This window comes from Glycine max, chromosome 8 (assembly GCF_000004515.6).
Source record: "Glycine max cultivar Williams 82 chromosome 8, Glycine_max_v4.0, whole genome shotgun sequence".
Taxonomy (NCBI): domain Eukaryota; kingdom Viridiplantae; phylum Streptophyta; class Magnoliopsida; order Fabales; family Fabaceae; genus Glycine; species Glycine max.
The window spans coordinates 18,712,214-18,733,572 of record NC_038244.2 but is presented as its reverse complement, the minus strand read 5'-3'; the positions used below and the strand labels follow the sequence as shown (position 1 = coordinate 18,733,572).

Sequence of the window (21,359 nt, the reverse complement as noted above, 5' to 3'; positions counted from 1 at the left end):
AATGTAATTAAATAAACAATAATTAATTCTTTGAATGTAAATTCTAAATTATAACTGACATGCATTTGGATAATAATAAAAAAAAGTTTTATTTGATGTGTAGAATTACAATTTTTTGCAATCATTATAAAGCCTAGAGACATATAGATAATTTCTACATTTTAAGTCCTTGTTCATGTGAAAAACATGGCTCTGTGCATATGGCTCAGCCAATACAGAGTATGAGAGTTATGCGAGGTTCTTACCATAGATACTAGGACTCATTCAATATTAAATTGCATACCCAATTGTGTATCAAATTGACCATAAATAAAGGCTTGTAATATAATTCCAAACAACAACAAACTGTATAGCCTTGGTCAGATATCAATAGTAGTAATTTTCTTTGGTCTGGATCATGGCAGCATTAGCATGAAGCAGTCTTTGCCTTAGAAATGAAGAAATTTCTTTTCCATAACAAACGTAATTATACCTAAGTACTTATTCATTGACATATTGTTAATTAAGCAAAAATTTAATTGCAAAGAACATGATGAATTACTCTCAAACCTTACACTGCCATTCTAGAGCCTCAACAACAGATTGATTTAATCACTATAATGAGTCATTAATACATGACAGTAACAGAATCACTATAATGAGTAGTTACTCTTGGACCTTACTCTAAGGTTCATGCCGCCAACAAGCTCGAGTTGCGCCACCCGCGTGTCGCATTCTGTGAGGTGTGCGAGCAGGCGTCGGCGCATGTGACCTGCAAGGCTGACGCTGCCGCTCTCTGCCTCGCTTGCGACCGCGATATCCATTCTGCCAACCCCCTCGCCAGTTGCCACGAGCGCATCCCCGTCACGTCGTTCTTCGAGTCCGTACACTCAGTCAAGGCCTCCTCGCCAATCAATTTCCACCACCCCTTCTTCTCCGACGTCGACGCTGACGTCAGCACCGAGGAGGCCGAGGCCGCATCCTGGCTGCTAGCTAATCCGAAGACATATCTAAATTCGTCTCAGTACTTATTCTCCAAAACCGAATCAGTTCCTTACGTAGATCTGGATTACACAGCCATGGATTCGAAGACGGAGCAGAAAAGTTCTGCCACCGCTGACGGCGTCATTCCGGTGTAGAGCAACTTCGAGCCGTTCACCTACGAGCACCAAACTTCTTTCTTCACAGCTACTTCTCTCGATCTAGAACCTTCGGAGTGAAAAGTAAAAGCAGATAAAGAGACGTGGGCATTATTTTTAATTTTAACTGAATCATTAAAGACTGTGTTTATAAAATCATCGTCGTTGTCTCTCTCGGCTTCAAAGACGATGCATATCCGCACCGTCTTAAATCATTCTAAATAAAATAATTTATTTTATAAAATAAATGTCATTGCATTTTCTACAACGGTGCTGCAATACCCGTCGTTGAACAAGTAATTTTAAGACGGGTTTGAGTAACACCATCTTCGTATAGCAGCTTTAAATTACAGAAATGCCACCTCGTATATTTTTAAGACGTTTGCGTCATGACCATCATAAAAACTGTGTCGTGGAAAGCCTTTTTTTAGTAGTGGTGGTTATGGAACTTTGAGGTGGAGGAGAATGTGGTTTGAGTGGGAGATAAAGGGGTTGAAAATTTTCAGTTAAGTGATCAATGCAATTCAACTGTGTAAGGGAGCTAGGACCGTTGGGTATGGAAGGTGGACTCATCACATACTTTCTCGGTGAGCTCAACATATAAATCTTTATAGATATGTGTTGGGGTCATATATATGATAATTCCGTGGCAGCTGTTTGGAAACTACAAACTCCTTCAAAGTCAAAGTGTTTTATTTGGAGAATGCTTTTGAATCGTTTGGCAACTCTAGATAACTTGAGGAGTCAGAATGTTTTCTGTATCTGTGAATAACGACTTGTGTGTAGTGAACCATATTTTTTTCACATGTCCAAAAATCCAAGAACTGTGGAAACTGTGGTGCAAGTGGTTTAATTTTTCCACTGTCATGCCAGAGGAAGCTAACATGCACTTTCATCAGGAGGCAGGACTATTTGTAAACAACACTCACGGCGCGACTGCTTGGTGCACATGGAATGCTCGCAATAATTGTATGTTTAGGAATCAAGCTTTTCATGCTCATCTGAGACTCGGGGAAGGGCTTCCAAAGCTACGTGAGGGTTCTAACTTCTAATATAGTGGAACATGTTTTTTATGTAAGGAAAGGAGTTTTTAATGCTTGTAATTTGGTGGGTGAGTAGTTATCATAGCCTCGGGTTATTTGTTTTATGACAATCTTGTCATAAATGCTGCATAAACTCTTTTTCTTGTTCTGTTTGTTTCGAGACTTTTAGTTCAGGGGTATCTCTTGTGCTGCCGAACTGTTCAATGTTAATATGCTTTATTTGTTCTGTGTTTTTTTAAAAAAAATGAGACCCACAATTTTTTTTTAAATTTCGAATGATTTCAACCAATAAAAAAGATATTAAAAAAATAAAATAAAATAAAGGAGGTCATAAATAAGTGTGTCAAATAGTATGTTACAGACATTTTTCTTTTTTCTTTTTAAATATAATTGATTTAGAGTGTTATTCATTGTTAATGTGGTTATTTCAAGTTGCAATGCCTGAGTTGCGATAGCTTAATGTTTTTGTCCCATTTTACAAATAAATATTTTAATCACTATCACAATTACTTTCATATGAAAATAAAATAAACGGGTTTAAAAACGTGATGATGAACCTACAATTTCAATTTGAGATATCCATGATGTCACAGCTTGACAGTCCCGTGCATTTCTTTGTTACAATATTTTTAAAAATCATATGTATTTTTTATTTTCTTTAATTAAATAATTTTTTTATATTTAACGATAAGAAAATATGTTATTATAATTTCTATAAGATACAAAATTTTATCATTATTGACAATGTTAGTTTTCTCTTATACATTACCTTTGTATTTTAATACTTTCGTGAATTTAAAAACATTCATCTATAACTTTTTTATTACTAGGAATGAAAAAAAAAATATAAGATAACTTACAATATTCATCATCCATCCTGTCCAACAGGCCAAGTTAGATCCGCTATATTCATATACAACTATTAATAAAGACAATTATCATTATTTGATATACACATTTTCTTAAATCATTGTCTCCTCTGACTAATTCTAAAAACCACCTTTGAATCAAATAGTTGTTAAAAAAAACTCTTCAAATGTGACAATTATTTTAATTGAAAACTAAAAAAAATGGAAGTTGATGCACGTAGTGCCTATCTCCTACTAGTATTATATAAAGGATTTTATTGGTAATAAAAAATTAAGAAAAAAAGGATTATACACTCACAATATAATTTTTTTTACATAATTATCTAATTATAATTTATTATATATGATAAATTTATTAACTTTTAAAATAATTATCTTAAAATAATTCATATAATATGGTTATTAGACAATAAAAACTGATTTATACTTCAACTCTAAAAACAATACTAATAAAAGATAAATTGAATCTAAAACAAAAGCATTAATTGAATTAATATAGTAACTGTAAAACAAAGAAGTAACAAAAAGTCAAAGAGTATTAAAACTATTATTAAATAATATAAATCTTTAAAGAAACATTAAATGCTTATCAGTTTATATATATATATATATATATATATATATATATATATATATATATATATATATATATATATATATATATATATTATGTTTATGTATACGTACAGAAGCATTAACTGAAATAAGATAACCGTAAAATAAAGAAGTAACAAATTAAAAAGTCAAATTAAAGAGTATTAAATATATTATAAATTAATATAAATCTTTAAAGAACATTAAATACTTATCAACTATATATATGTTTATGTATAGATTCATATCCATCCATTAGATAAGAGTAAGTTAAAGCAAGGAGTATATTGCTCTATAATCAAATTAAGATGAAGGCCATCACTCTTGTTTTTATTGTTCTGTTGGCTCTTTCCATTGGAATTGGTATGTTCTAGTTTCCACTTATTAAAACTAGTCACAAATTTAAGCTTGTCAATTTATTTTATTTAAATTCCTTTGCTTTTAAATAAGTTTTTTCATGGTTTAATATTGAATATTTTATATATGTGTGTGACACAGAAAATGAAGGACCATTGAAGTTGATAGAAGCAAGACAGTGCGAAGAAACACTGTATAAGTTTAGCTGTGCAAGTAACAAATGTGGCACTGATTGTCGTAATAAACATGGAAAGTTTGCAAGTGGTACATGCAATGCCATTGAAGATTGCATATGTCGCTATCCATGTTAATAAATGTTTGACCTTTTTCCAACGTTGTCCCTATAGAAAATGTTGTTTATATATGTAACTGGCAATGATGGAATTAAAGAAAATAAAGTTACTCATTTTGTACCATATTTATTCCTTTTTTCTTTTCTTAATTCCTTTTTTCTCAGTATGAGTATGAGTATTCGTCGTTTTTTTTTTTTTCTGAAGAGATCTTATTCGTGTTCCATGAATACTTCAATTTAATATATTAGAAAATTGGATTAAAAAAGATTGTCAAATAAAACAAATGATATCTTAATAAAAATGAGTAATATTTCTTCGTTCATATAATTTGTCAAAAATAACTTGGACATTGATAACAAACCAATAGTGCTACTTTTATACTTTTCCAATCATAAATTGCTATAAAATTGAAAATAGAATAACTATATAAAGGAAATTTCATATGTAAAGTATTTTTAAATTATATTCACAACAGATCAATACTAAAACCTTTTCACTTTGAAGGGCAATCAATCATACCAAAGGAAATGAATGATTTTTTTTTAAATTAAGCAAATTCGTATTTCAAGGGCCACTTTAATGAAGCGAATGTAGTACCTCTTTGTTAATTTCCATGAAAATCAGCCAAAGCTTAGCATCAGCGTAACAAATTAAGATCAGTCCCAGAGAAGTGAACGCCCACTAAAAACATATAAGAGATCAGTTGATGGATTGGGTCGGAAATATTAAGTTTTTTTTTTTCCATAGCCCAAATTTCATTGATAATTAGAAAACATCTACAAGCACGCACAATGAGTTTCATGTACGCCTTATAATTTGAACTTCAAAGTGTCAATGGTCCAATGAATATGGCCTTATATGGGATGTTAGGGAATACTAAATCTCAAAATGAAAAGTTATCTATGTTATACATAAAAGATATGTCAATAATTATAAAATTCTTCTTTACATTAAGTGCAAATATATAATATTTTCACGCCGCATCGCAGCAGCTCATGAACATTTAATTTATTTAAAAAATACCAAACAAAAAAGAGAAAAATTGAATTTTAAAAATAAAAAATATCTTTCAATACTTTAGTGTCTTTTTAGAAATTCAAAAAAGTAATTACAATAATCACTATACATAAAAAATAAATTTATTGTAATCACTAATATAATTATAATCCTTAAATTGTAAGGTAAATGTCCCTTTTTTCTCATTTAAATTTTCTATTCTACATTGCATTGTTTTTTGTTTTTTGTTTTTTGAAAATAAAGATTAATGCACAGAGTTCTCCAATTATAATTAATGTTTCTACATTATAACTTAATATAAATAACAATTACGGTAGTTTTTGGTTTTTACACTGTTACCTTTTTAATAAATGCTAGGTTTCACACTATCTCCTATGGTTTTTCCATTTCTTTCTTGTATTAACGCACAGTTTCATCAGAGTCTTGGATAGTTGGATACAAGTGAATAATTTTTTGGTAAATTTAATTTTTAAAAAATATTTATTTACATTATTTTTTCACATTTTCTTTCTTTCTTCCTTTTCTTTTAATAGTAGTATTTGTAAAAAATGTTGAATTACTTACAATTTAAGTGTATTTCTTTTTTCTTTCAATTGTAATTGTTAAGTTTGGTTTGTGTTTTGTTAACGAATTTAGTTAATGTTCCACATACATCAATTTATGTTTTTTTTATTATTGATTTCATATGTGTTTTCGTAATTTTTTCCAATAATTTCATACAATATTACTTATATTTCTTATATACAGTATATTTATTTTACAATCTCATTCCATTTCAAAATTATTAGTGCATGTCCTTTATTCAGTACGGGTGATAGTTTTTGTTGAAGTGTTGAAAGAAAAAATAAGATAAAAAATTATATTTTAACAAACATTTTTAGTTATACATGTATACTTCTAATAAAATATAGATTTATTTTTATCTTTATTTTCATGTTATCTTATTATTATTAAATTAAATTATTTTTTAATATTTTCCTTATTATATGACAAAACAAATAATTCTATTAAAACTTTAATATTTTTTTTCTACAACTAGATTATTTAATATAGAATTTGTTAGACAAGTGGTCTCAATAACTTATAACTAGGGGTGAGTAAGCGGACCGGCCCGCCCCGCGTAAGGCCCGCCCCACGTGACGCATTGGCAGCAGATCGGACCAGTCCGTCCCGCTTCTTATACGGACCAAATAAATTGGTCCGTTTTTGCCCCGCGAGCCTAGTTTTAAAAAAATTTTAATTTTAATAAAAATACAATACAATCAAATTAAGTTCAATACGGATATAAATAAAATCTCAATAATTAGTCAATTACATTAATAAAATAAGTAATATCTTAACAAAAGAAAATCCAAGTAATAAATCTAAAATATGAAATTTAAACATCTTCGACAACAAATGATTTCATATTTGAAGTAGCTTGAGCCTTCTCCACATTTAATAGTACAACAACAATGAATCAGTCCCAACAAAAATAGGATAAAAATAAATTCTAGAGAGATAAGAGATGTACTTTGCGTGGTGGCGCGATGATAGGCCGAGGTTGTGTCGCTGTGGTGTGTTGCGTGACTGCGTGAGTGTGAGTCGCGTTTTGTTTTCCTGGTAAAGGAAGGAGTCGTATGACTTGCGCGCGTGCGTGAATGCGTGGTGGAGAAGAAAAACCGTGAGGAGAAAAAATGTTCTTAGCCTGTTACAATGATAATTGCTTAATATGACGTGAGCTATTTTTTATCATAAAAATATATTGAAATATCTTTAAAAATATTTATTTAACAATTATTTCTAGCTTAAATGATAAGAATTGATATTTTTATTATTTATGGCTTACAGATATGAAAAGGATAAATTAAAAAAAAAAGATTGAGAAAATATCAAAAAGGAAGATTTTTAATATGTTATCACTTATCTTTTTTTATCTTAATCTTTTATTTCTGTTATCTTTTATTTTTCTTATCTTATCCTTCTTTATCTTTATCATCTTTTAATTTAAATCTTTTATTTTTATCTTTAAATCTTTATCTTATCTAATATATTTCTTTATCCCTTGTTTTAAAAGAAAAGTTTAAAGTGGAAAAGAGAAAGTCAAACCTAATATAATTGGGTCAGGATCACACAAATCAAATCTAATGTGGGCTGCGGGCAACCCGCGAACCTCGCGGGCCAAACCCGCATAGTCCGCGGGTTAAGCGAGATGGACCCAAAAATATGACATAACCATGGATCGTTTAAAAAAATTGGTCCGTACCCCGCGCGGATTGCAGACCCCACAGACCAGTCCATGGACCTGGGCCCGTTTACTCACCCCTACTTATAACTTAGGAGGGGTGAATTAAGTTTAAAAAATTTCCCCTAAAAAGTTTTAATAGAAAAGAAGTAAAGAACAATTCAATTGATACTTCTTTAAATATGTAAAGTAAAATTAAAATGTAGTCCTCAAGTAACCCACTTAGATTTCCACTAACTTGTAAATCTTTTTACAAATTCTGAACCACACTCAGGGATACCCTTCCCTTGTGTTCAGAGAACTTTACAAATCAAGAGACCATTATCTCTTGATTGATTAACAATTGATTGCTTTTGAAGTACAGAAGAATATTTCTCTCTTTAAAGAAGAATGATACAAGTTAAAGAACTTATAAGAATCCTTAATGATTTTACAAGTATTTGGCCAAAGGTTTTCTTATAAGAGGATAATACAATGAATGTTCTGACAAATTCTCTACAATTTCGAACACAATATTTATAGGTCCTTGGTGACCTTTCAAAAACTTGTGAAAAGTTGTGACTTTTTAGAGTTATTTTCAAAATTTCCTCACCATGGGTAATCCATTACAAATATGGGGTAATCAATTACACAATTACTTTTTTGAGAAGTTATAACTCTTTAGGTTTGAATTTCAAAGTTTTTGTGACTGGTAATCGATTACAAATTTAAAATTCAAATTTAAAACTTTCTGAAAGTTGTTTTAAACCAGTTTTGTCTCTGGGAATCGATTACAATCACTTGGTAATCGATTACACATTTAAAACTCATTCAAATTTTGTCTAAAAACTACTATTTAAAACTATTTTTTTGCTTCAAGTAATCGATTAAAGATCATCGGAGAGAGAAACATATTTTTCAAAACTGAAATACTTGCTTATAACATATTAAGGTATTTGAAAGATTAACTTTTAAGGCCAAACATTTACAATCTCTTAAAAGAGATTCTTTTAACATATAAAGGACTAATTGTTAATCTTTTCTCTTGATTTTTTGATTTTGACTTGAATCAACGTTGAATAACTTTCATCTATTTGACATCATCAAAAGCTTCATACAATATATACATCTACAGAATCACCATAGAACTACACAAATAAAATAACATTGAATAAGGACAATTTTGAAAAAGGAAGGCCACCAAACACTTAACATGGGAAATGACATAAGCAATTTTCTGTTTCATTGCACAAATCACTTGCTGATCTTCCATGTTTCTGGCGGCAATCAGTATTACATGTGTGATCTTCACACCAATCGACAAATATTATATCTTTACAGCTTCTTGCTTCTATAATTTTCAATCTATAATTTCCATTGGTCTTTCAATTTCTATGCCCCATAAACACAATATTATATACTAAACCATATATGAATCTCAAGTTCATAAACTTATTTGAAACAAAAATTAATTAAAAAAATATAAGATTAAATTAGTGATAATTTATAGTGAAAAACAAAACATGCATGCCAATCCCAATAGTAAGAACAAGTAGAACGATCTAAACTGGAATGGTGACGTTTGATTCTACAGCAATGTACTCCCTACTTCAATTGCTTCAATACAATTCAGCCTGATGGGTTAGTATGATTTTATACAAAACATATAATATTTTTACAATATTTTTCGTTACTTTTTTCTTGATTTTGACGTTATCTTATATCTTTAGTAATGTTTTTATTTAAGAATTAACGAGCCTTTTATTATTACTGTTATTGTTGTTGACTTCTTGTTATTAACAATCCTTGTGTATTATATGAATACCAACGTTAGAATTAAAACAATTAAAATATCATTTTCAAAAGTGATAGTATGCGCTAATTAATTTTATATTATATTAAAGTAAAAAACAAATAATAATAATAATAATAATAATAATAATAATAATAATAATAATAATAATAATAATAATAAAACAAATCTTACTACATTATTGGAACCATACTATTTATTTCATGATGATGAGATTGACTAACTCAAAATTTCAACCATATAATATCATTTAAGAACATAACTTCAAAATAAATTAAAAGATCATGTTAAAATATTTAACATGTAAATATTTTTTTTTTAAATTATACAATTTCAAAAAATGAATTAAACATTAATTTTAATATAAATAAATTTTAAAATATTTCTTATAAGCACACAAAAAATAAAATACACATTAAAATAGCACACCTATTACAAAAAGAAACGCTCAAATTAAAATAATTATATATTAAAAATTATTATACTTTTATAGCTACTGCATCATTATTGAAGAAATAATAAATCATAATTTAAATCGACTTAATATTCTTTAAGACAATATCTATACAATTAGAAATACAATTAATTATCTTGCTTAATTTTACTATAATTATATTTAATACATATTTGATTTAATTAAAAATTAATAATTTTATCTATGTACATATTTTTAAAAAAAATTGTAAAAAAATAAAATATGTAATGAAAATAATTTACATGGGATTGGATAGCATACTTATACTTCAATTTTAGTTGGAATATATTAACAGCCTACACCAAAATATGTTGGACAAGAAAATAATACTTTCGTTATTTTTATTCCTTTATTTTAGGGTCATATTTTGGAATTTAATCAACTTATATAATTTAAAAAATAAATAACCAATATAAATTAGATTTAAAAGTAACGTGAGTTTGTACCCAAAAAAAGGAATGTGAGTAGTTTATGGATACTGGAGTTTCTATTTTGATTATTAAAAATTAGTTTTTGATATTATTTATGTTTTTATTTTAAAAATTTAAATAATTATTAATTTTCTTAATTTTGATTTTAAGTAATAACATTAGACATTGTGAAGCATTTAATATTCTTTAAACATTAATTTATAATATATTTACTATATTTTTCGTTACTTTTTCTTGATTTTGACGTTATCTTTAGTGATGTTTTTATTTAAGAATTAGCAAGCCTTTTATTATCACTGTTATTGTTGTTGACTTGTTGTTATTAACAATCCTCGTATATTATATGAATACTAACGTTAGAATTAAAACAATTAAATATATCATTTTCAAAAGTGATAGTATGGGCTAATTAATTTTATATTAAAATTAAAAGATTTCTTGCAATATAATATAATTTTTGTATTTAACTTGTCCTTATTATATAACTTCGTACTATTTCAGTTTATTGTTTTTAATTGAATGAATATTTTAGTCTTTATTCGTGATCAAAGTCAAATAAAAGAGTATTAAATATATTATAAATTAATATAAATATTCTTTAAAGAACATTGAATACTTATCAACTATATATATGTTTACGCATAGATTCATATCCATCCATTAGACAAGAGTAAGTTAAAGCAAGGAGTATATTGCTCTATATATAATCAAATTAAGATGAAGGACATCACTTTTGTTTTTATTGTTCTGTTGGTTCTTTCCATTGGAATTGGTATATTCTTGTTTCCACGCTAGTCACAAATTTAACTTGTCAATTTTTTCTTAATTCAATGTCATGGTTTAGTATTGAATATTTTATGTATGTGTGTGATACAGAAAATGAAGGGCCATTGAAGTTGATAGAAGCAAGAACGTGCGAAGAAACACTGTATGAGTTTAGCTGTGTAAGTAACAAATGTGGCACTGATTGTCGCAATAAACATGGAAACTTTGCAAGTGGTGATTGCAATGCCATTGAAGATTGCATATGTCGCTATCCATGTTAATAAATGTTTGACCTTTTTACAACATTGTTCTCATAGAAAATGTTGTTTTATATGTAACCGCGGAAATGATGGAATTAATTAAAGAAAATAAAGTTACTCACCATATTTATTCCTTTTTTTCTTTTCTTAGTTCCTTTTTTCTCAGTATCACTATGAGTATTTGTCGTTTCTTTGTTTTTTTTTTTTTGAAGAAATCATATTCGTCGTTGGATGAATACTTCAATTTAATATATTAGAAAGAATTAAATATGTTTTTATTTTTAATAAATATTTAATTTTTATATTTGTTTTCTAATAAATTTGTATTTTATGTTGAGTTCTGAATAAAATAACACTTTAATTTTATATCATTGATATTTTGTTTTAATCCCTGATAAAATAGAAAAAAATTATGTTTGCTTCAAAATAAATTAGTAAATTTGTTTTAGTTTGTATTAATAACAAATGAAAAATACTTATCATAGAATAAATACAAAATTTGCTAATTTATTTGGAGATAAGAATAAGTATCAAAGAACAAAACTAAAATTATTTTTTATTAGAGACTCATCACAAAACAAAATATATTAGGGAGAAAATATAAAATTAAATATTTATTAGGGATGAAAAATATATTTAACTCTATTACAAAATTGGATTAAAAAAAATATCAAATAAAAAAATGATATTTTAATAAAAATGGGTAATATTTCTTCATTCATATAATTTGTCAAAAATAACTTGGACATTAATTACAAACCAATAGTGTTATATTAATCTGAAAGGTTCACATTGTCACATATCATGAAGGAGATGAAATCCACTTATGTTGTGGGAATAACTAGATCTTGTATAATTTCTACTAGAAAACACCTTTAAGATTCATGTGAACAGACCTGTTCCTATTTTGGCCAATACTATCCTTATTTTGGCCAATACTATCCTTTACCATATGCTGTTGTTGAGACTGAGAACAAAGAGAGTTGGAAATGGATTGTTGGCTGGCATGGGAGATTCTTAAACCCACAAATGGATTTTCATTTCTGAGAGGCAAATTGTAAATAAGTTTAATATGTTAATGTTAGATTATGTAATTTGTATAATTCGTACCAAGCAAAATGATTTTTTTGTAGGGGCTTGTAAATGCATTTCATGAGTTGGATGATATAATTGAACACATTCTATGTAAGGCATAGGTATGCTAATTTAAAAAAAAAATGGAGGATGATGTGGAATCCATTATTAATATTAAAATAATTTATAAAATAAAATTAATTAATACTACTATGCAAAATTATTAATTTAGTTAATGGTAATTGTAAAAATTAATTTTTTAATAAATATAATATTATTTGATAAATTATAATATTAGTAACAGAATATTTTAATATTTTATTAAACAAATATGTAGTACATTTAATATTTTTATTTAAATTTAATTCCTTTGTATTATTTTTTAATTTACATAACAAATAATAATCATTAACATTAGTAAAAAAATATTAAATAAAACAATAAAAAAATATAGAAAATATTAAATAAAAAAAATATTAAATAAAACTAGAAAAGAAAACATACATTAAATAATTAAAATAAAAAATTATTTACGATTTAAAAAATACATTACGTGCAAAAAAAATTTGAAATCATAAAATAATTTACGACTTCAATAAAAAAACCTTTACGACTTTAAAGTCATATAAAAAAACCTTTATGACTTTAAAGGTATAAAAGAAACTTTCATGACATTAAAGTCATATTTAAAAGAAATACAAAATTGAAGGAGTAAAATTTTTTACAACTTCAAATGTAAAAAAAGAATCTTAACATATCTTACCACTTATCTCTTTTGAAATATTAATTTAAATTTTACCACTAAATTTGAAAAAAAAATGCCCCCTAAATGATCGTTTGCCCGATATTTTGAAATCAATATGTTCTCGTTGATAGTTGAATGATCATTATGGTCTTGAGTTTCTGAAAATTTGGATATTATATACCTATGCCTAAAAAGGATGAACATTTATCATGGTCATCAACTTTCTGTAAGTTGCAGGACAGTAGCAAATTCTGTCTTTGGTTAGTCTCAGAAGATATTGAAAATGATATATTATTATGCCTTCACATAATATGTGATACACAGTATCTCCAAAATTAGTGGGAGCCATGGTTGTAGTAGCAAGGAAGAAAACTTGTTCGTGCATGGGTCATGGCAATTGCATTTATTATGATCGAGCATGGTAGGCTGATTTCTTTTTTTTTTTTTTAATCTCCTCTTTTTGTTGCTAAAATTAATCCGTTATTGTAGGCTTATATATATTTTGATGTTTGAACTTGACTATAGTCATATATATGATGGTACTTTATCTGAGGTTTGGACTGAATGCATCATGCCTTGTGATTGGCATTTAGTTCTGGTTTATTATTATCAACATAATATTATCTTTGGTCGATCTTAAGAAAAAAAAAGTATGAAAACTTTGCATTTTGGTTGGAGATTCATTCATTCCGAACATTCTCTATATAAGTTAGGAATCTTCATCATAGTAATGCATAGAAATATGTTAAAATTAATTTACTTTTTGCATTAAGGAAATCTTGTGAAGGGTCTAAAATAATTTTCAAGTTTAAAAGTAAATCTAATTCCATTTATGTTTGCCTCCCTTTTATGTGCTATAGCATATTTCATGCTAATTTAATAGTCATCTAAAGATTTTATGGTTCCAAGCAATTAGTGATCGAATTCATGTAATGATCATGCTCTAGCTATCAGCCTTTAACCTTTATCCTTTTCAAATTAGTATTCATTTCTTAGTCTTCCCAGCATTTCATAGTATTTTTAGAATTTATTTCGTATTTCCAATAAGTGATCATAATAAAAGCTTTATTGTTCTTGAGAGACTTGGTAAGGTTGAGAGGTCCAGAAAACACCTAAATACTTATGTACAATGTACAATGTTTATAATTAGGATGAAAGTTTTCTTTTGTTTTATTTGTTCAAAATAGAGAAAGGGCTAGTAGTTCTTTTGGACAATTAGGGAGAGGTGTTTTAGGCAATTGCTTCCTACATCCCATTAGTGGGACATGCTAGGTGCACCCAGCAACATTGCTGGTGCACCCAGCAATTAGGTGAATGGGCAAAATTGCCCTTGCATTAAAAAAGATAATTTCTTCTTCCGGAAGAAGGTTCTTCCGGAAAGCTTCCGGAAGAAGGTTCTTCCGGAAGCTTTCCGGAAGAACCTTCTTCCGGAAGAACAATTTGTGTTCTTCCGGAAGAACCTTCTTCCGGAAACTTTCCGAAAGAACTTTTTTCCGGAAGAACCTTCTTCCGGAAGAACAATTTGTGCTCTATCAAAAGAACCTTTTTTCCGAAAACTTTCCGGAAGAACCTTCTTCCGGAAGCTTTCCGGAAAAACCTTCTTCCGGAAGAACAATTTGTATTCTACCGGAAGAACCTTCTTCCGAAAAGCTTCCGGAAGAAGGTTCTTCCGGTAGAACAAATTGTTCATCCGGAAGAATCTTCTTCCGGAGAAGTTACCGGAAGAACTTCTTCCGGTAGCTTCTCCGGAAGAAGGTTCTTCCGGTAGAATAAATTGTTCTATCGGAAGAACCTTCTTCCGAAAAAATAATTATTTTTTTTAACAGGGGCAATTTTGCCCATTCACTTAATTGCTGGGTGCACCAGCAATGTTGCTGGGTGCACCTAGCATGTCCCCCCATTAGTGACTACTGAGACAGCTTAACCCAATGACTTAAGACAGAGACCAAGAATTCAAGTCAAGATTCAAGAGCTAACTTAATTAGCTAGTGCGTTTTTAACCATACAAACTTCAAACTTCACGACATTACGAAACATGATGCTTCCCTCACTTAACCTTAATAATCAAATTATTACATGTTTCTCACATTTTTTTTAAATTAAAAATTGTTATTCCATTAAGAAAATCAAGAAGTAGAAAAAAATATAATGTTCTTTTTTAAGCTGGAACAATTATTAATATTTTATTTTCAATGAAAGAAATAAAAATTGACGTATGTATTGATAATCCATAACATTTAATGCACTCTTGATAACAATTATTTGAGTCACCAATCTCTTGAATGACCTCCTTCAACTTTCTCCTCGCACTTTCGAATTTGAATGAAAATTCATTTGCAGCTCCTGTTTTCTCTGGGTCTCAATATCTGTCAGTTCTTTGAAAGCCTCAATCATGGTCAATTCAGCAAGTATAATGCGGTTTCATTGTGGCATTTCATCTGATTTAAAATCACAACGCAATTGGGGGCTGATGTGGTTGCGGACACCACCACAACAGTAATATTGCCGCCATAATTGAGATTGTGGACCACTATTTAAAATCATGGGTGCTTAATGCTTATGTTACTGGTGAGGCTGCTTGGGATGTGTTCACCAATTTTGAGCAAAGATGGACAAATCAATGCATGTGATCCTTCTTTTCTGGTCCCTTTAGCACCTTATGCCTAGTACAAGCTCAAGCTATCCTGTAGAGAGGAATCGGAAAGTTCAAGAATACAGGTCAATTGGCCGTGTCTCAGTTGGTGAGTTGTTAACAAATTAAAGTTAACTGTGGAGAGGAGCATCCATATGAAGCTTTTGTAGAAGCAATTAGGCGAACTGAAAGGTTTATATACAATATTGAAAACCAATATTTCATAGGGGGATACCGTTGGTGGAACATAAATGGGAACTGTAGCTGCTCTACTCTCATTCCAATTGAAATTGAACTGCAAGGTGGTAAGATTAAGGCAAAGGAGAGATTTGCTTATGTGATTTTAAGAATGACATTAATTACAAAAATATTTGTTCAAGTTTTTCATTTATTATTGTTGTTTTTGTGTTGGTTATATTCACCAAAACTAACGGAAAAGTTAACTAGAAGAAAAAAGTAAAAAAATTAGTTTATTAAATTATAAGTATTTTTTAAAATTGATTGTTAATGTAATTGAAAAATATAAAATGACAAAAGTAATAAACTCTTAGTTAATTAAAAAGGATAATAAGAAATTTTGATGAATATATTAAGGATAAAAAGAAAATAAAATATAAAAATTAGAAGTTATTTTTTTTTTAAAAAAAAAATTACTACATAAAATAGCATTTCAAAAAGCTAGAAACTTCTAAAAAGCTAATAAAAAGATAAAAACTACTAAATAGTTAAACAAATTTTTCAGTTAATAAAATATTAAAAGTTAAATAGAATATCTTATCGAAAAGCTATCATTATTATTTACCTTTTAAATTATTTTAATAAAATAATAATCCAATAAATAGGGCATACATTTAATATTACTATAGTGTTGCTTTTGTATTCTAGTTCAGGCACTTTTTTTTCCTACAAAAGCTCAAGAACTCATTGTGCTTGTGGATGTTTTCTAATTATCAATGAAATTTGGGCTATCGAAAAAAAACCTAATATTCCCAACCCAATCCATCAACGGTTCTCTTATGGGTGTTACTTTAGGCACCCAATATTTTTGCTGGAATACCTAACACCCTAACTGAAATGACTAAAATATCATTCACCCATTTAATATATAAAGGAATAGTGACTCGTCCGTACGAGTCACTTTCTTTCTCCTGCTTTTGCTTTGTCTTCTTCCTCTACTTCTTTTTTCTTTGCTTCTTCTCATGCACATTGGTGCTTGTTTCTCACGCACATTGTTGCTTCCTCTCTAGCGCGCAGCTTCTGCTTCGCCTTCTTCGCTGCTGCTTGGTGTTGGTTGTTGCTTCTTCTTGTTGGGTTCATCTTCTTCCAGGTAAGTTATCCTTTGTTTCCCTATTCTCACACAGTTTTGGTTGACTCATTGCTTTGTATTGAATGAATGTGTTCGTTTGTTGTTGTTTGAACTGAATCAATGGCGAAAAAAACATAATTTTTCCGGAAAAAAACTCATACAGATCAGCAATCCGTATACAGATCAGTGATTTGTATGGGTTTTTTTATTTCTTTTTAAATTGAAAATATAAAATTGTAAATTATTTTTTAAATTGTTTTGTAGTGTAGTTATGTTTTGTAATAATTTGTGAAATTTGATAATGTATTGATTTTTTATTATCTATGGGCTTATTTGGTCCCTATTCCTTTTTATATTATGTTGTGTTGGGATAATTTTTCTGATTTATTTCTTAAGTATATTTATATAAGATTAGACTAAATTAGATTAGATTAGATTTCCAAAACTAAGACTTAGATTAGATTAGATTAGATTTCTAAAACTAAGATTAGATTAGTTTGGCCAAAATATTGAAATTTTATACTTTTTAACTTTTTTTTTAAAAATGAAACAAATATTTAAATTCACTAGTTATGAAAAATATTGAAATCATAAAAAATATTTAAAATAATTTAAATTTGATAGTTATAAAAATAAGTCAAATGAAAATTTGAAATTATTTAAATTTGTTGTACAAATTATTGAAACAATATTTTAATTGTATAACAAATTTGTAAGTTATAAAATATAATTGAAATAAAATTTTAAAATATATTAAATTTTTTAGTTAAAAAAAATATTGACACGAAAATTTAAAAGATTTTAAAATTGTTAGTTACTTCTAAAAAATTGATTGAAACGAAAATTTAAACAAAAATTTGGATGAAACCAAAATTTAAATTTTAAAATATGATTGAAATAAAATATTAAAATATATTAAATTTATTAGTTATAAAAAAATATTGAAACCAAAATGTAAAATATATTAAGATTGTTAGTTTTAAAAAATGATTGAAACAAAATTTTAAACATATATTCAATTTGGTAGTTATAGAAAATATTAAAACCAAAATTTAAAATATATTAAGATTTTTAGTTTTAAAAAATATTGAAACAAATATTTAAATGAATTGAATTTTGGTAGTTTTAAAAATAATGAAACAAATATTTAAAATAATTTAATTTTGTTAGTTTTATAAAATATTGAAACAAACATTGAAAATAATTTAATTTTGTTAATTTTAAAAAAAATTGAAAAAGAATATTTAAAATAATTTAAAATTGTTAGTTAGTTTAAAACAATTGTTGAAACCAAAATTTAAAATATATTACAATTGTTTGTTTTCAAAAATGATTTAAACGAAAATGTAAAAGATTTTAAAATTGTTAGTTAGTTAAAAAATATTTTAACATTGTTAGTTAGTTTTAAAAAATGATTGAAACAAAAATTAAAAATAGTTTAACATTGTTAGTTTTAAAAATGATTGGAAAAAAAATCACAATAATTTTAAGAATATTGTGCAGATAATGGTTAGAACTAGAGCTCTTGGTCGTGCTTTAAGCCGAGCAATAGGAAAATACTTGGGGAGGAGAGAGGCCTACATCTACTTGTAGGCAGCGACAACAAGAGCGTGTTGTTGAGGATCCTCCTACGGCTGCAAAGGAATTGAACGAGGAGCAGCAAGTAGCACTGTTGAAGAAGTTGTTACTAATGTTGGGAGTTTTCCAAGCGAACCCCATGACACATTAGTTCTAAGAGATTTTGAACATCACATTGCTCTAGGATTTTGAACATCACATAGTTTATGACTTAATATTTTTTTTTTACATGATCGATATTATTGTTTTTAGGAACGTCCTGAGATGAAACTATCTTCCCATGGAATGAAGATGGCTAAGTTTGGAAGGTTTGCTCTAGAGTGCTACACATTAAACGAAGATGACTAAGTCCTTTGATCGCATGTTCCCTAGATACGGGCGATCGAGGACTAATGTCTGCTTTTTTGGAACGTTGGGATAAGGAAACTAGTAGTTTCCATTTGCCTGTCAGAGAGGTGACTATCACCTTGGATGACATCGCGTCGTTGCTACATCTGCCTATCGCATGGGCATTTCACAGTTTCGAGCAACTTCATGTCGATAACATTGTCGATATGTTGGTGGAATTACTCAAGGTTAGCACTACAGAGGTGAGAGGTGAGACGATTCAATGTCATGACTCTTATGTTCGACTATCATGACTGCGAGACGTGTATCAGATGAAAATCGAGGCATGCCACTGGATTGTAGTGCAAGCATATTTGTTGCATCTACTTGGATGCACACTCTTTGCTAACCAGAGTGCTACACACGTGCACGTGGTATTCTTGAATGCACTGCGTGACTTAACACAGAGTGGGACTTACACTTGGGGCACTACTGCACTTATGCACATGTATGATAATTTAAATGAGGTGCCAAAGAGCACGGCGAGATAGCTTGCAGGATATATCACTCTATTATAGATTAGTTCAAATGTTACGATTTTTTTTCATTGGCGTTGATTATTATATGTTGTCGCGTATTTTAATGAACATGTTTGCAAAATATATTTGGTGTTGTATCTACAAGCATTTCCCATCCGTTGATTCCGCCCTAGCTGCTGCCAAGGATTATGACGAGAGGGGACCAAGTGCATGTCGATGGACCTCTGACACGGCACTGCTTGTGTTGACGTATCTCAGGCGTCTGGATCAATTGATCCCTAACGTAGTGTGTTGGATTCCATATGGTGATCATCGTTCATTTAGAGAATTTGAGGTCATCTCATTATTTTCTGACCATCTCAGATGGGGTCCCTTGATGGTCATTCATCGATCGGAGATAGTTGTACGACAGTTTGGATACATCCAGACTATTTCACCACATCCTATTGCGCCTTCAGTCTCTATTGAAGAAATGAATGATAGATGGATGCAGTTCAGTGACTACAATGTACATGTAGGGAAAATCAGTGTAGTGTCTGGCCAGTGTTCGCCAGATTACATGGATTGGTTCCATATGATTTTGCACCCATTCATGAGTCTGGTACAGCCAGGGAATTCTCCTAGAATTCTGTCGGTTCAACAATATGACACATTTGTTGAACCATATGTGCATCAGCAACCGAGGGCAGCAGCGACACCTGATGGAGAAGACGTTGATGTATATAATCTTGGACATGCAATGGTAATTTTTTTTTTTTGGTATTTTGTGTTTGTTGTTTTCCTTTTCATTTTATTACTAACAATTGTTATGCTTGTTTTTTTTTTCACTTACTAGGATGATTATGTAGCAATTGCTAATAAGTTGGAGAGGCTTTTGAACCTGAGGATCCTGACCAAAGGAAAAGAAACCTATACTGTTGCCGAAGAATGTTTAAGCATCACAAGAAGCTGCATTAGCCAACCAACTGTAGGTCATAAATCAAGGCGTAGATGGCGTGCGGATGGTCATTGAAATTATTATTTTTTTGTTTTTTTTCTTATATGTGTCAATTTTAATTTTTTGGATAATTTATTTATTTGGTATATTTATGTATTGATTTTGAATTTGGTTAATTTATAATTTTGGTACATTACTTACGGACATATTTTTAATTATTTTGTACAAATTTTTGTTATTCATTTATCGTTAATTAACTGTTAATGTTGATTTGAGGAATAAATTAATTCATCCATAACAAATTATGAATGTATGTTTTTTGTAACATTGAAGCATCATAAATCATTCTCAAAGTTAACAACACACTGTGAATTGCATGCGTTTGTTTAAAAAAAATGAATACTACACGTCCGTACCAACATAGAAATGACTACTCAGTTGTTTTAGTTTTGATAGTAACAATGCAAGTCTGATGCAAAATTAAAGCAAGACACAACATTGTTGTACTTGACAACGCATAGGAAGTGGCATGAGTCTATTTAAAAAAAATAACACAAGCAGTCCCACTGAACAACATCTATATATACCATACCAACACTCTAAAAAATCACACATCCTCGCCTAATCTACCTTGAGAAACAAAATTTTACAAGAAACTATGACATTCTCCTTCCAAGTAAGCAAAAATAGCGGAGAATGTCATTCCTGTACCAACAATATCAAGCAATGGAAATTTGTACCTATTTGTTTTGTAGGTATTGTCAATCAAAAAAATCAAATTACAAAAATAGGTTGATTTGACTGCATCGAGATGACTCCAAAACAAGTCACGTACAACATTTTTATCCTTCATCTTATGTCAATGAATATATTGATCTCTGTCAAGCAGCATCATGAGCTATTACATTTTAGTGTTATTTCCTCTTATGGAAGAACGATAAGCATGTATGACATTGTAAATTTGTTTGATTGTTATATAACTA

The 21,359-nt window shown here is 28.9% G+C and overlaps 1 long non-coding RNA gene and 1 pseudogene across 1 annotated transcript; both read left to right on the top strand.

Annotated features, from left to right (window-relative positions):
* Positions 1-186: 186 nt before the first annotated feature.
* Positions 187-1,199, top strand: LOC100791361 (zinc finger protein CONSTANS-LIKE 4-like; annotated as a pseudogene).
* Positions 1,200-3,757: 2,558 nt separating this feature from the next.
* On the top strand, positions 3,758-4,397 carry LOC121175316 (uncharacterized). Its single transcript, XR_005892629.1, has 2 exons — positions 3,758-3,987; positions 4,123-4,397. It is a non-coding gene; the product is annotated as an uncharacterized lncRNA (long non-coding RNA).
* The last annotated feature ends 16,962 nt before the right edge of the window (positions 4,398-21,359 follow it).